This window comes from Tupaia chinensis, unplaced genomic scaffold, assembly GCF_000334495.1.
Source record: "Tupaia chinensis unplaced genomic scaffold, TupChi_1.0 Scaffold000037_18, whole genome shotgun sequence".
Classification (NCBI taxonomy): domain Eukaryota; kingdom Metazoa; phylum Chordata; class Mammalia; order Scandentia; family Tupaiidae; genus Tupaia; species Tupaia belangeri.
Window position 1 is genome coordinate 361,243 of NW_006159476.1, and position 12,614 is coordinate 373,856.

Here is a 12,614-nt window from a genome sequence, read left to right on the forward strand (position 1 = left end):
GGGGGGGGGGGGGTGCCTCCTGTTCCGCAGGTCCTCCGTTCCCTGGGGCTCCTCATTAGAGATTCAGGCCTTGGGGCTGCGCTGTAGCTGATGAGTGCCCCAAGTGGGAGGAGGCCAGGGTCTGCACGTGGGGCCCTGGCCCTGGGAGAGCTCTGTCTGTGGTTGGAGGGGCCTCGTCTTGGCCCTTCCTGCAACTTCACTGAAGGGGGCTTGCTTTCCCTCGGAGTGCCCCTCGAAACTCGGCAGTGAGTCCAACGTCCCTCTGTAGAGAAGCGTATGCTGCGAAGTCTGGCTTCAGAATGTGCCTGGTTTCAGAGTCGTGCGTTTTCACAGAACTGGGCCGAGAGCATCCGTTCCCACTGCACCGAGCTTCGGTCTGCACACCCCGTGGTAGGAGAGTGGACCATGGCGTGTGCCTCTGCGTGCCGCCTGTCATCCTGAACCACACGGCCCGACCCGCTGACGTTCCTGTGTTCCGTAGGCCTTCCCGGGTAAAGGGCCAGTGGGACCCGTGCTCCTGGTGGCTTCCAGGCTGAGCCACACCACTGAAGAATCTGGAGCTTCTCTAACTGATTTCCAGAACTACGCAGATTCCGGGCCTCCCAGGCCCGTGCCTGCAGGACCCCTACTTCCCAGCGCATCCCATGGAATGAATGAGCTACCAAAGCAGTATTGTCGTGGCCCAGCTATGCTGGTGCCCAGCCTGAAGCCTGGCACAGTGGCCCAGGCCTCTGACCCCAGCAACTCCAGGGGGCCATGGCCCAGGCAACACTGGTTTGGGGCTGGCCTGGGCAACACCGTGAGAGGTGGTGTGGTGGCACTGAGACAGGAGAGCAAAAGCGAGACCTTGTCTTAAAAAGAAAAGAGGGGCCAGGTGGTGCCATAATGGTTAAGGTGCTGGTTCGAGTCCCAGACCCAGCAGCTTGAAAATCATCCCAGCATGTGTGCATGGGTGTCCAAAATCCCCAGAGAAGGGGTTATGGTGTGGCCCCCCGGGGGAGATTTCTCACTTTCTGTCTCCGTCTCCAGCAAGCACATACGCCCTGTAGTGCGAACGTCTCAAAAAAGAAAAAAATACTGTCAAAGTAGCACTGAAATGACCTTGAGGAAATCAGAGTATAAACAGTTTTTGCAACAAAAGAGCTCACACTGTTGCTTGTAACTAAAGAACCTGGATACAAGGCCAAGTTGTCCCCTGTAAAGCTGGTTAAATACATTTTGATACTTTTATATGGTGGGAGAGGGCTGTCAGCAGCTATTCTTCAGAGATTATTTGTTGAGGAGAAAAGATGTTGCGGAGGAATAATGAACAGTGCAACATGAACAACTGCACCCATTTTATTAAAAAAGTAAACAGTCTAGGGTAACTGACAAGGGTCCAGAAAGCAGAGTCCTGCTCCAGCAGCACCAGAAAGAATCCCGACTTGCTCTGCAGAGGGGGAAGACATCTGTGATCACAAGTCCACCAGAGAAACGCTGGGACACCTCCCGGTCGCCACAGCGGGGCGACTATCCCCACCCAAAAGCACACAGAAGGTTTCTTCTCTGGAGAGAATTGGGTCCAGCAGTGGCATAATGGTTACGTTTCTGGACTCCCATACAGTCAGCCGGGATTCAAGTCCTGGACCCACTCAGAAGCTTAAAACTCATGCCAGGCACATGTGTGTGCATGCCCAGGAGAATGGAGGAGAAAGGACTGCAGTGTGGCCATGGCCCTGGGGAATGCTTTCTGTCTTTCTGTCTGGCTCTCCAGCGACTGCACATGCCCTACAGCAAAAATTTCTTTAAAAAAAAAAAAAAGTTACATGAACACTGAGGAACTGTCCAAGCCCTCTTCCCCAGCGGAGTGGCAGCCCCACATAGAGCCCCAGGGAGGAGACGGCGAGATGACCAGCATGAGGAAAGACAGAAATGCCGATGAGGCTGGATCAGGCCAGTGAGTCACCCTGTAAGGCCCTCGTTGGCAAGCCCTGCCCACAGCTTCCCGCAGAGCCCTCTGCCCCGCTTGGCAGTGAGCCAAGAATCCCCAGACGTGGGGAGAAAGGTTCTAATATTAAACATGGGTGAGAGGGAGCCATGTCAGTAAAGGGAAAAGAAAAACAAGATTTTTTTTTTTAATTTAAATTCTCAGCGATCAGAGAACATACACATCCATGACCAGGCCAAGGTGTCATCCAAGGTGTCATTGTCATGGTGTGTTTTCTTTCTCTGCGGGGCCTTGCTTTGTCACACCCTCCCACCTGGGCCTTCTGCATCACTGGGACCATAGGGCCCAGACCCGGCCTCCCGCGTGGCCAGCCTCGCAGCCGCTGGGTGTGCTGGCTGTTTGGCTGCGCTCTGACTTTGGAAGAGGACATGAGGGCAGGCAGAGCTTACGTACATCATGTATGTGACAAAGGGACAAAGGGATAAAAGGCAGAGACATAAAGGGCAGGCCAGACCAGGTAAATGACGAGACGCTGCCGGGAGAGGGCGGAGAGCCGAGGTGAGGCCGTTACTATTCAGATCACTAACAGGTATGCCCACATCGCAGGGCCTGGCTTTCCTCCCTGAAAGGACCCACGCGGAGCTCAGAACAAGGCGTGGAGACAGGCCCCCACAAAGGGACGTTATTCTGAAATCGCAGAGCACTGGCACGACTTAAGCCATTTCTTTTTTCTTCTTAATTTTGTCGGAGGCCATATGCACTCGTAGGAGAGAGGCAGAGAACGACGGAGGAAGTGAGACAGCAGCCCGGGGAGGGTGGCCACACGGCGACCCCCTCTCCTCCATTCCCCACTCAGGACTTGGGGCACATAGATACAGGTGCCTGGACTGTTTTTCAAGCCACTGGGTCCAGGACTCAGACCACTTGATCAGCCGTGAAGGGGTCTGGCTTCAGACCAAGCCTGGGCCTGGGCTCGGGAGCTGGCCATTCCCTCCATGCCTGCTGTTCCCACGCCTCCAGTTTGCCCTTCCCACTTTCGCTTGCGCTGGCGGTGGGGGACGCGGGTCCCCAGCTCACGATGCTTCAGCGTAGGAGTTTCCGACTTTACAGAGGCAGGATGGTACGCGTTCAGTAGAAGCCGAATTTGGAGCAGCGTCCTGTTTCACTTTAGCACGGCACTCAGCAAATCAGGCAAGATGTGCGCGACTTCGCTCTAAACCAGGCTGTGTGTTCGCGGCTGTTGCCCGGCTGTCGGCTAGTGGACGTGTCCAACATGTCCCAAGCATGTCCGAGGCAGCCTCGGCAAAGCTACGATGCTCTGTCGGTCAGGGGTAGTAAATGCATCTTCCACTCAGGACATTTTCTATTTGCAATGGTTTATCAGGACGTAACACCGTCGTAAGTCGAGGAGCACCTGCACGTCGGAGTCCCGGGGCGCCCCGACTGGCCCTCCAGCTGTGGAGGTGAACAGCGCTGTATGTGAGGGCCGGCCTGAGTCAGCTGCCAGTACAGGGAAGATGGGGAGGGGGCTACGCTGCGGGACCGCCAGGAGCCATACCTGCTGCGTCCCCCGGGATGGTGCACCTCGAGTGCCTCAGGGGAGATTTACGAGAGCCCAGACCGTTGGCGAGGTAAGTAAAAATGCCTCGTAAATGCTAGGGCGCTGTGGGGAAATGTCGGCCGTGAGCCAGTCCTAAACTGCGAGCCTGCACTGCCCCTGCCCGGCAGACTGCAGGTCCCCGGCCCCTTGGCTCTCCAACTGGCGTAGGTTTTCCTTTTCTCCTAGCAGATTCATTTGTCATAGTCCCCTGACTTGGCCTCTTTCTCCTAACGGAGCCTGCTTCCAACTGCAGTGAAAAATTTGTGCATGTCATTTTTCAAAGAAAGTCAGGAGGGGGGAAAAAAAGCCCAAAGTTGGAATAGTTTGAAGCTCAAAACACAATGGATGTGTGTGTGTAAAATCAGATTGTCCTCGGAGCTCGGAGCCTTCAACCCAACGTCCATCTCATCTACTGAGTCACTTTCTTGGCCTCGCGGCTTCGATCTTTCACTAAGCCAAAAATACTTGCTGATACTAACCGCAATTTATTGAGTGATAGGATACTTGGACTGTACTTTGAGACAGAGCCTAGAGTCCCGAATATTAGACAATTAATAGTAAGGAAATCTTTTTGTCATCTAGCAAAAGTAAACTTCAAATTAATTAACAGTCTATACTGGAATTTCCGACTTTTATGAGCCTACTTTAGACATCTGGGCTTTTACCAGGTGCAAGGTGTTTGTTTAGGCCGACAACGTGAAGTAGGTCGATGCCTGCATTTGCTTCTCGTAAATCTCTCAGCGATGTCAACACTTGAATACTTAATGCTGCACTGAACATTGTTTCAAAGATAGTGTGGATAAAAGCTAACCGCTGGTGAGTCTGAACTTTGCTAAGATTACCTTAAGCCAGATCTTGGAAACATTCTCTGTAATGAACGCCAGAACATCTTAGGACATGGCCTCCAGTTCTTTAGCACGGAATTACCGAAACATGACATTACTGGACAACTACCAAGGCCATCTTCGCTCTTTCTTTTTTTCCCCAAAGGGGGCATGTGCTTGCCCGAGAGAGACAAGAAACAGAGGGAGAAAGCACCCCCGTGGGGCACGGTCCTGCTGCAGCCCTCCCTCTTGCATCTCCCCTCCCCATTGGGATTTGGGGCACATGGACACTCTGAGTGTATTTTTAAGCTGCCAAGGCTGGAATGCCAGCAGTGCACTTGCCCATGTGGGGCTCATCTCCCTTCACCTCCAGGCCACAGGGTGGGCCCAAGGCTCTTCTAATCTGCAATTTCCTTGCCAGCATCTCACCTAGGATGCTGGATTCCAGGTACTCACCCTCCCATCCTAATACAGCTAGCAATGGCCCTAGATCCAGTTCGGGCCAATTGATGGAAGAGAGACCTGGCCAGGGGTGGGAGGAAAGATTTCCCTACCCCAAGAGAAGGTGAGGTGCCTGTGGGCAGATGCCCTCTTGTCTCCACCCTGCTGTCTCCTTCCTGTTCCCGTCATGTTCAAGGACACACCGCTCAGAGCTCTAGCGGCCCATTACCACTGCAGAAACACGGAACTCCACAAGCTAGAGAGAGCCCGGTCGCCGGGGACCTCGGCCAGCTACAACGTCAGCTGGCGGGTCCTGGCTTCGTGTTTCACACTCACGGAGATTCACAAATCGCCACATTCCAGCCACCGGCCACGCTATCGCTTTTAACCAAAGACCTGTTTTATCTTTAATAATTCAGAGATAGGAATTATTTATGCAGTAACCATTCCATGCCTTCCTTTCCTGACGCCCCTGATTTTCACTCGGATGTCCACTCTCTGATGTAGCCTCTGTAGCCCTCAGAAACAGAATCTGAACCCATTTCCAGTGGCGATCGGTGGTTGGCTTAAGTCAGTCAATAAAGTCTACTCTTTTGCCATGGGTGAGGACCAGGTCGAGACTTGGCTTTCTTCACCAGGAAGGGGCAGACGCAGGTGTTGCGGAGCTTTGGCCAGCCCACCCCAGCTCCCGACTCACTGCAGAACCAGTTGGGCAGGAGTCCGCACCACAGTATGGCACTTGGGGGTTTGTTTTTTATACCACATTTAATCACATGTATCTTTACGGTGTATAACATTTCTTTTTCCAGCACGATTACCATGCATATCAGTTGAGACAAAGACATGCTGTTCACAGCATCGTCAAATAGCTTTTCTCTTTTTTTTTCCTGATTATTATTATTCTCATTATTTTTTAAACATTCCATCACTGCGAATCGTTCGACTTCTAAAGGCTCTGGCTTTTAAAGGTACTGGAAACACTGGAGGCGACGGAGGTGGCCACTCACTTTAGAATTGCTTTCCCAGCTGCGATGTGAAGTGGCTACAGAAGGTGTGTGCAGGCTGATCAGAGCTGCAGAGGGAGGAAGCTCTGAGTGGGAGGGCCAGCTCGGACACTACCAAGACTTTGAGAATCACTACAAGGAAACACTTTGTGGTGACGCTTAAGACGTGGGATCGTTTCCAGATGAGAATCCAGGCAGACTAGACTACTTCCATCAGTATCGGACCAAGAGTTGAGGTTGAAGTCGTCATCGCATATGCACAAGTCAACTATTTTAATAAATGGCTTATCAGCTGTCAAAAAAAAAGGACCAGCAGATGGCATAATGGTTATGTCACTGGACTTTCATATAGTCAACCATGGTTCAAGTCCAGGACCCGGCTTAAAACTCACACTGGGTACATGTATGTGCATGCCCAAAATTCCAAGAGGAGAATGGAAAAGAAGGGATTGGGGCATGGCCATGTCCCCTGGGGGTGATTTCTTGGTCTCTGTCTCTTTGTCTCTCTGGTGAGCAAACAAACCCTATGGCAAAAATATCTTGTTAAAAAAAAAAAAAAGCTGCAACTTAAATTGTCCAACTGGAGCAATCTTTAGATCCTTGCTTGAAATATGGGAAATAAGTCCTGCTCACTTTTTGACTGTGCAAATATGAAGCCTGGAACTGCTGCAGCCATTTTGCCACCATGAGGCAAGTCAGCCTTCAGATAAAGCTTACCCCATAGAAGGCCAGACAGACAGGAAGAAGCTAAACGCATGATGTCACTGAGGTGCTGGGGTCACCCTATCTGAGACTCAGAGTTTCTTGAGTTTATAATCTCTTTTATGAAAGCCATTTTGAGTTGAATTTTCTGTTCTTCACAACTTCAGAGGGCATTCTGATTTCACATACTTCCTGTCTGAACTTTTAGGTGTGAGGCAGAAATATTATAGGAATCTTTTAAGAGGCAAAAGCTAAAACACCCTCCCCCCCCCATATGCCAGCCCCATTCCCTAGTAGGAATCCACACTTCCTCACTCATTAAAGCCAGAGAAATAAATCATGTGTCCAAGTGTCACGGTGAGGTGCCCTGTCTGGCATCTGGACTTTGGGCATGGTCCTTAGCCCAGCTCAGCCCTGCTGATGTGAACATAAAATGGTGATGCTGGCAGTGTTCCCCTCCCAGGGAGGCTCTGAGGTTCAAGGGGATAACCGGGAAGACCCTAAGGGGCCTGTCGACAGTGAACTGCTGGGTGATTGTGGTCTTCAGGATTCTGGGTGAACTGGAGGTCTTTCTAGAGGCCCCAGGTCTGCAGAGCCATCCGATGATCTCTGGATGAGGCGCCACCTAGTGGTTGAAGAGCTCGCTCCCGCTCCTCTCCTTTGGGTCAAAGAGGAAGTCCCACAACACTTTAACTCGGATTTCTCCCAGTGCGGCCCACGTCACCGTCACCGGGGCGCCCAGGGTGACCAGTGGGATTCCAGCTCTCCCGACCCCCTCACCCTGACCCCGGCACACACCGCACCAGCAGGCAGAGATAGCTGCCCGTGGGGGTTCGTAGTTGGCAACTGCCCACTTCACCCTTGGGTGCCCCAGGGAAGGCCAGGTGGATTAGCAGTCCCCGTGGGCAAGGAGAGACCAGGAGACGGAGAGGCCGCCTCCGTGAGCAGGCTTGTGGACGGCTGTGTCGGTGACCTGTGCTGGCCAAGGGGCCAGAACAAGAGGAAGCATTCTGTGATCGCAGTTTCTGGAAGGCTTGAGACGGGGCCCAGGAGGCTTGGGCTCCAGCGGCACCCCGATGTGGCCGGACCTCAAAACGCCTCCTGGAATGAAGTCCGGGAAGGCTGCTGGAGGTAACCGAGCACAGCAAGTACCCAAGTCTGAAGAATTTATTCGGCTGCCAAAAAGGAGGGCCGAGGCTCCAAGGGAGAGGGGAGAGGGGAGAGTGGAGAAGAGCAGAACCCAGCGATAAGAGCAGAGGGGTGCTCACTGGAAGCCGGCGTAAGATAAGGACAGAGGCGCACCCTGGAGAACGCAGGGGACTCAGCGCCGGGCGGCTGGGGCGGAAGGGCCCCTGCTCCCGGGCCTCTGCACTGTCGGGAACTAACTGGGCCTTTGCGGGGGGGAGACCCAGTGTCACCCGGGGTGTAAATCCTGGAGGTACTTTCAAAGGACAAGGTTGGCCTTTACAAGCCTCTAAACATGCAGATCTGTAAGGAGGGAAGTACAGATTTCCTGACCTTTGACTGCTTCCCCGTCATGTCTGCCTCTACAGGGCCCGGCCCGTCGTTCTCTTCCTGGGGTTATTTTCTAGCTGTGCCCTCTGTCCCTGCTCAGACCCAGGGAAGGGGATAAGCCCGTTCTCCAGTCCAGCCTAGAGAGGCCACTCGGGCCGGCAGGCTCCAGCACCGCAGAGCCGGGGACAGGCCTGCGACCCCGGGTCCCCACTGTCTGCAGAGGCTGGCAGGTCTCCTCAGCAGGCCCACACTGCCAAGACCAGCTGCCCCCGCAGGGCACCGACATGCCTACAGCCCGCACCTTCGCGGGTCCACCTCACAGCGCCTGGGGTCCAGGCCCCGACTGGCTCCACAGCACCCGCGTTTCCCAGCCAGGACTCCCCAGGCGGCTGCCCCCTACAGCCCTCTCCCCCAGCAGAGAAGTGACAGTAATGAGGGTAGAGCCTTTCGAACGCAGAGTGGGCGGGACAGTTCTTGTGAAGACAAGGACACTGAGGCCAAGAGGATGGCGACAGGCCCAGGGCTCCGGGCAGGCACCAGCGTCCTCTCCTCCCGCCCACGCGGGGCCAGTGAGTCACCAGCCTTCAGCGAAGGAGCGCCCTGAGAGGAACTGGCACCTCCAGGGCCAGAATGCTCAGAGGGAAGAGGGGAAGAGAGGGGACCTGGAGGCCATCCTGGGAACGGAGGGAGGTGGGGCTGAGGGGAGGCAGGGCGGGCTCAGCAGAGAAGCCAGATGGGGCAGCAGCACGGGGTGGGACGGCCAGCCCGGTGGGGGTCCCGTGAAGTCGTCCTTAACCTGCACGCCAAGGCGCCGCTTCCCCAAGTAGGCAGTCGGCAGTGTGGGCTACGGTGTGTCCCGGGCCTGAATGGGGTCCGGCCCTGCCCTGCCCCTCTGACGGCTCTAGCCGGCTCCATGTAGCCACCTGCTGGCGGCCTAGACGGCCGTGCTTACAAGCCCCTGCACTGTTTCACAACTCCGGGCACTCTTCTTCTTAATTCTTCCTTTGTTCTTCCATGAGCATGAGAGAAAATGAGACAGGTGTCCCCAAAGGGGTCTTCACACCTGACCGGGCCCCAGCACGGGCCAGCCCGGGTCACAGCGGAAGCGGGGAGGTCTCTGGACGCAGACCAGTAAGTAACAGCTGTGTGTGTCAGCCTCGCAGACTGGCAGTACCCGCCGCTGCCTGGTCCCGAGAGCTGTCACCAACCGCACGGGTAGACAGGTCTCCAAGGAGCATCAGGACCACAGACGAGTGTCAGCCTCCCTGCAGGAAACAGGTCCAGGACGGTGAGGGCTGGGGGCTCGAGGCTAGGGGCCTGCAGCTGCTGGTCAGGCCGGACTCCGCCTGAGCCTTGTCCTTGGTGAACAGAGATGGTCGGGGGCTGGGTGTGAAGGCCGGCCCACTGGAGAGCACCTCCTGGCCCCAAACCAGAGAGAGCAGCAGAGCGGGAGACACTGCGGACGTCACCTCCGCCAGCGTGGACGTGCCTGCAGTCTTTCTCCTGGGTTGGGATTACAGCCACCATCCGGAGCTGCGAGTTGGGGAGACTGACTTTGCTGGGACTCGGTTTCCTCACCTGTCCCTCACCTGTCCATGGCGAGGTTGGACTGAACAGCCGTGCAGTGTCCCCCAGGCTGGCATCTGGCCCTGCTCTCTGGGAAGGCACATGGAGGGCTGGGCACGGAGGTGGCTGGGGGTGACAGGCAGCCACAGCGTGGAAAGGTGGCGGCACTGGGAGAGGAGCAGGGGTGGAAGTCACGGAGGAAAGTCGCCCCTTCTGGCCCCCCTGAGGGACACTGAAATAACATGCATTTCAAAAATATTCAAATGATAACATGTAAAGTTCCAGCCTCTTCCTATCTCACACTCATTTCAGAGCTAGATGACCCCATTGGCAGTGAGAAAATCTGACTCCAATTTCCAAAACACAAAAAAATCCAGTACACTTTCCGACGTGGGGCATGAAGCATGCTGGTTTCTGTCCGCCTGAGCAGCAGTTGCGGGCAGTGGTTAGGGACTGGGGCTCCGGGTCAGTCTGCATGCCAGGCCTCAACTCTAGCACTACTGAAGAGGGTGTGCCTAGGGCCACCTTCCGGGGCTGACTCATGGTGACTGTCCTCTGCACGTGGTTAGGTTGTGATTGGGTGAGGGTGTGAGGCAGGCCTGGGCTTGCAGGGTCCCGGAAGTAGGAGCGTGTCCGGAGACCTTAGCTGTGAGGACGCCTGCACACCGTGGCCTGCCACTTGCTGTCACTGTAATACGGACTCTGCCACCACCACCCCCCAAGTCCTCTTCTCCTGGCCTGCTCGCCTTCCAGCTCTGTCCAGGTGCCTGTTTCAGGGGGCCTGTCTAGGCTCCTGTTTCATCCATTGCCGGATACGATGGGCACTGGTCAATCTGCCCAATCGTGCAGAGGCCCCTGAGGAAGTGGTGGAGGCCACTATTCACCGGAAACAGGAAGGCTTGGACAGGCGCATGCCACACGCCTTGACTAGCCGCTGGCCACCCTAACCCAGCTGATTGTCTGGGGAACGTCCATGCAGCACGTGCAATCTTTTAGAGGACTTGGTTGAAACAATTCCCACTTTGCCAAATTAAGATGGGGAAAGAATGTAATCTCCCACTTCTGTTTCGTTTCACCCCAGGATAAGAAGGGGGAAAAAAGAGGATGCAAGCTTGCTAACTGTCCTGGCTTTCTTCTCGGGCTCATCTGTGTGTTTACAAAATAGACGAGGACTCCTTAGTAACTCGAGATTAGCCTCTCCTGATAGCTGCGAGATAGAGGAACAGCTGAACTGCTGATGAGCGGGATCTAGGAAGAGGTTTTTAATTGGTTTAGTAAGATTATTTCCAGTCAACAATTCCCTAGCTTAGCGGCAGAAGATAGATCTGTTTTCCGTAAAAGTTAAATGCCAGACTTTTGAATCACTCCGAATAAAACTCATTCCCTTAAAGAGCCACTTGCTCGCATTTGCTTTACTGAAAGAAAGAAAGGTTGAGCTAGAAGCTATGACCACAGAACCGCGTGCTGAAGAGGCAGCTCAGAACACAAGCAGCTTTTAGTCCAGCACTAAACTGACCTGCTTCAGGAACCGTGGAGCTCACTGGAAACAAATGAACGAACATAGACTGACTTGCCTGTTGTTGTTTCCCAGCTCAGTAAAAACTGCCCCCGCATGCTGATAGAGCACTTGAGAGTTTGAAGACGTTTTCTTCTCCGAGTTCTATTTGGTCTCCCTCACATCCCAGGAGGAAAATGGCGTTAGTGAGAGAAGCAACATCGCAGCACCCGGACGTCCGGTCCGGATGAATGGCTGCGAAGATTGTGGTACGTCCACGCCGCGGCCTGCCGCATGCGCAGTGTAACATATCGGCTGATGACGCTGCAGGACGGCAAGCCTCCGCGGTATTGGGCGAGGCGAGAGCGCCCGTCCTGGGGCATATAGCCTACGGTTCCACTCGAGCGAGACGCCCAGACAGCCCAGCCTCTAGAGACAGGAAGTAGGCAGGGGGCTGCTTGGGGCACAGAGAGTGTGGAGAGGTCGAGGTTGGAGCTGGCCCCGCTGTAAGGGTCCCTGTTTGGGTACCAAGAAGCCCTCGCATTGACTGTGGCGTGGCTGCACACCTGAACACTGAAAGGTGTGAGCTGTCCACGGTAAGCGTAGATGGTTTGTTACATCTCACTACGGCAAGTGCAGGCAGACCATGCAGACCTGGCCTGAGCCCTGGGTGTGGGCTCCGGTGGACTCTGCGCCCATGCCCGCCACCTTGGCCGCAGCAATCCGGCCTTCTGAGTCACGGCGTCCACCAGAAGCCGCCTTGGCCTTCTTGGCCTTCACGTCTGGGAGCCTGGAACTGCTGCGTGGGCCGCTAGCACGTGGTCAGGACAGCTAGGGTTAAGACCGCTCTGAGGCGTCTACCTGGGCCGGGAGTGGCAGCCTGGGTGGCAGGTGGGAAATGGGCCCCACGTCCTTGTGACATACAGCTGGGAGCAGCTTCCTTCATGTTGGAGGCAGAAGAAAGAATGAGAAGGAGCGTCAGGTTGGGACCAGAACTGGGCTTCTGGCCTACGGTTCATGGCGCCCCACCCACCTGTAGTGGGGAGGACACAGTGGGCGGGCAGCCTGGCCCTGACTGGCACCAGGGGTCAGGCTGGCCAGGCTAGACCACCTCACCGTCTCTCTTGCTTCATGCCCCAGACAGGTCCTTGAACTTCAGATCCGAGTGTAGATGAGGACAGTAGCACAGACTGAGTGCTCCTGCCTGACACGCTGGGATCCCTGTGCCCGGCTACGGATGGTTTTGGTGGGGGCAGGGAAGGGTTTGGACTTGCATACATGTAATGGTAATGAGATTTTGGGGGCAAAGGCTAAAGTTTAAACAGAAAGCTCATCTGTGTTTCAGGTACACCTTACCCACGTAGCCTGAAAGGTGCTTTTAGACAGTGGTCATACTGCCTGGCTTCGACTGTCCGTCATGTGAGGCCGGGTGTGGGATTTTCCCACTCACTGTGCCTTGTCAGTTCCCAGGGCGTTTCAGATTTTGGAGATGTTCTGATGGGAATTTTTTTTTTTTTTTTTTGCAGAGATTTTTCCTTTA

General features: G+C 54.9%; 1 long non-coding RNA gene across 1 annotated transcript; it reads left to right on the plus strand.

Moving 5' to 3' along the window:
- The first annotated feature begins 1,745 nt into the window (after window positions 1-1,745).
- Window positions 1,746-5,478, plus strand: LOC114007796 (uncharacterized). The gene is made up of 2 exons (XR_003549385.1): window positions 1,746-1,936; window positions 3,312-5,478. It is a non-coding gene; the product is annotated as an uncharacterized LOC114007796 (long non-coding RNA).
- The last annotated feature ends 7,136 nt before the right edge of the window (window positions 5,479-12,614 follow it).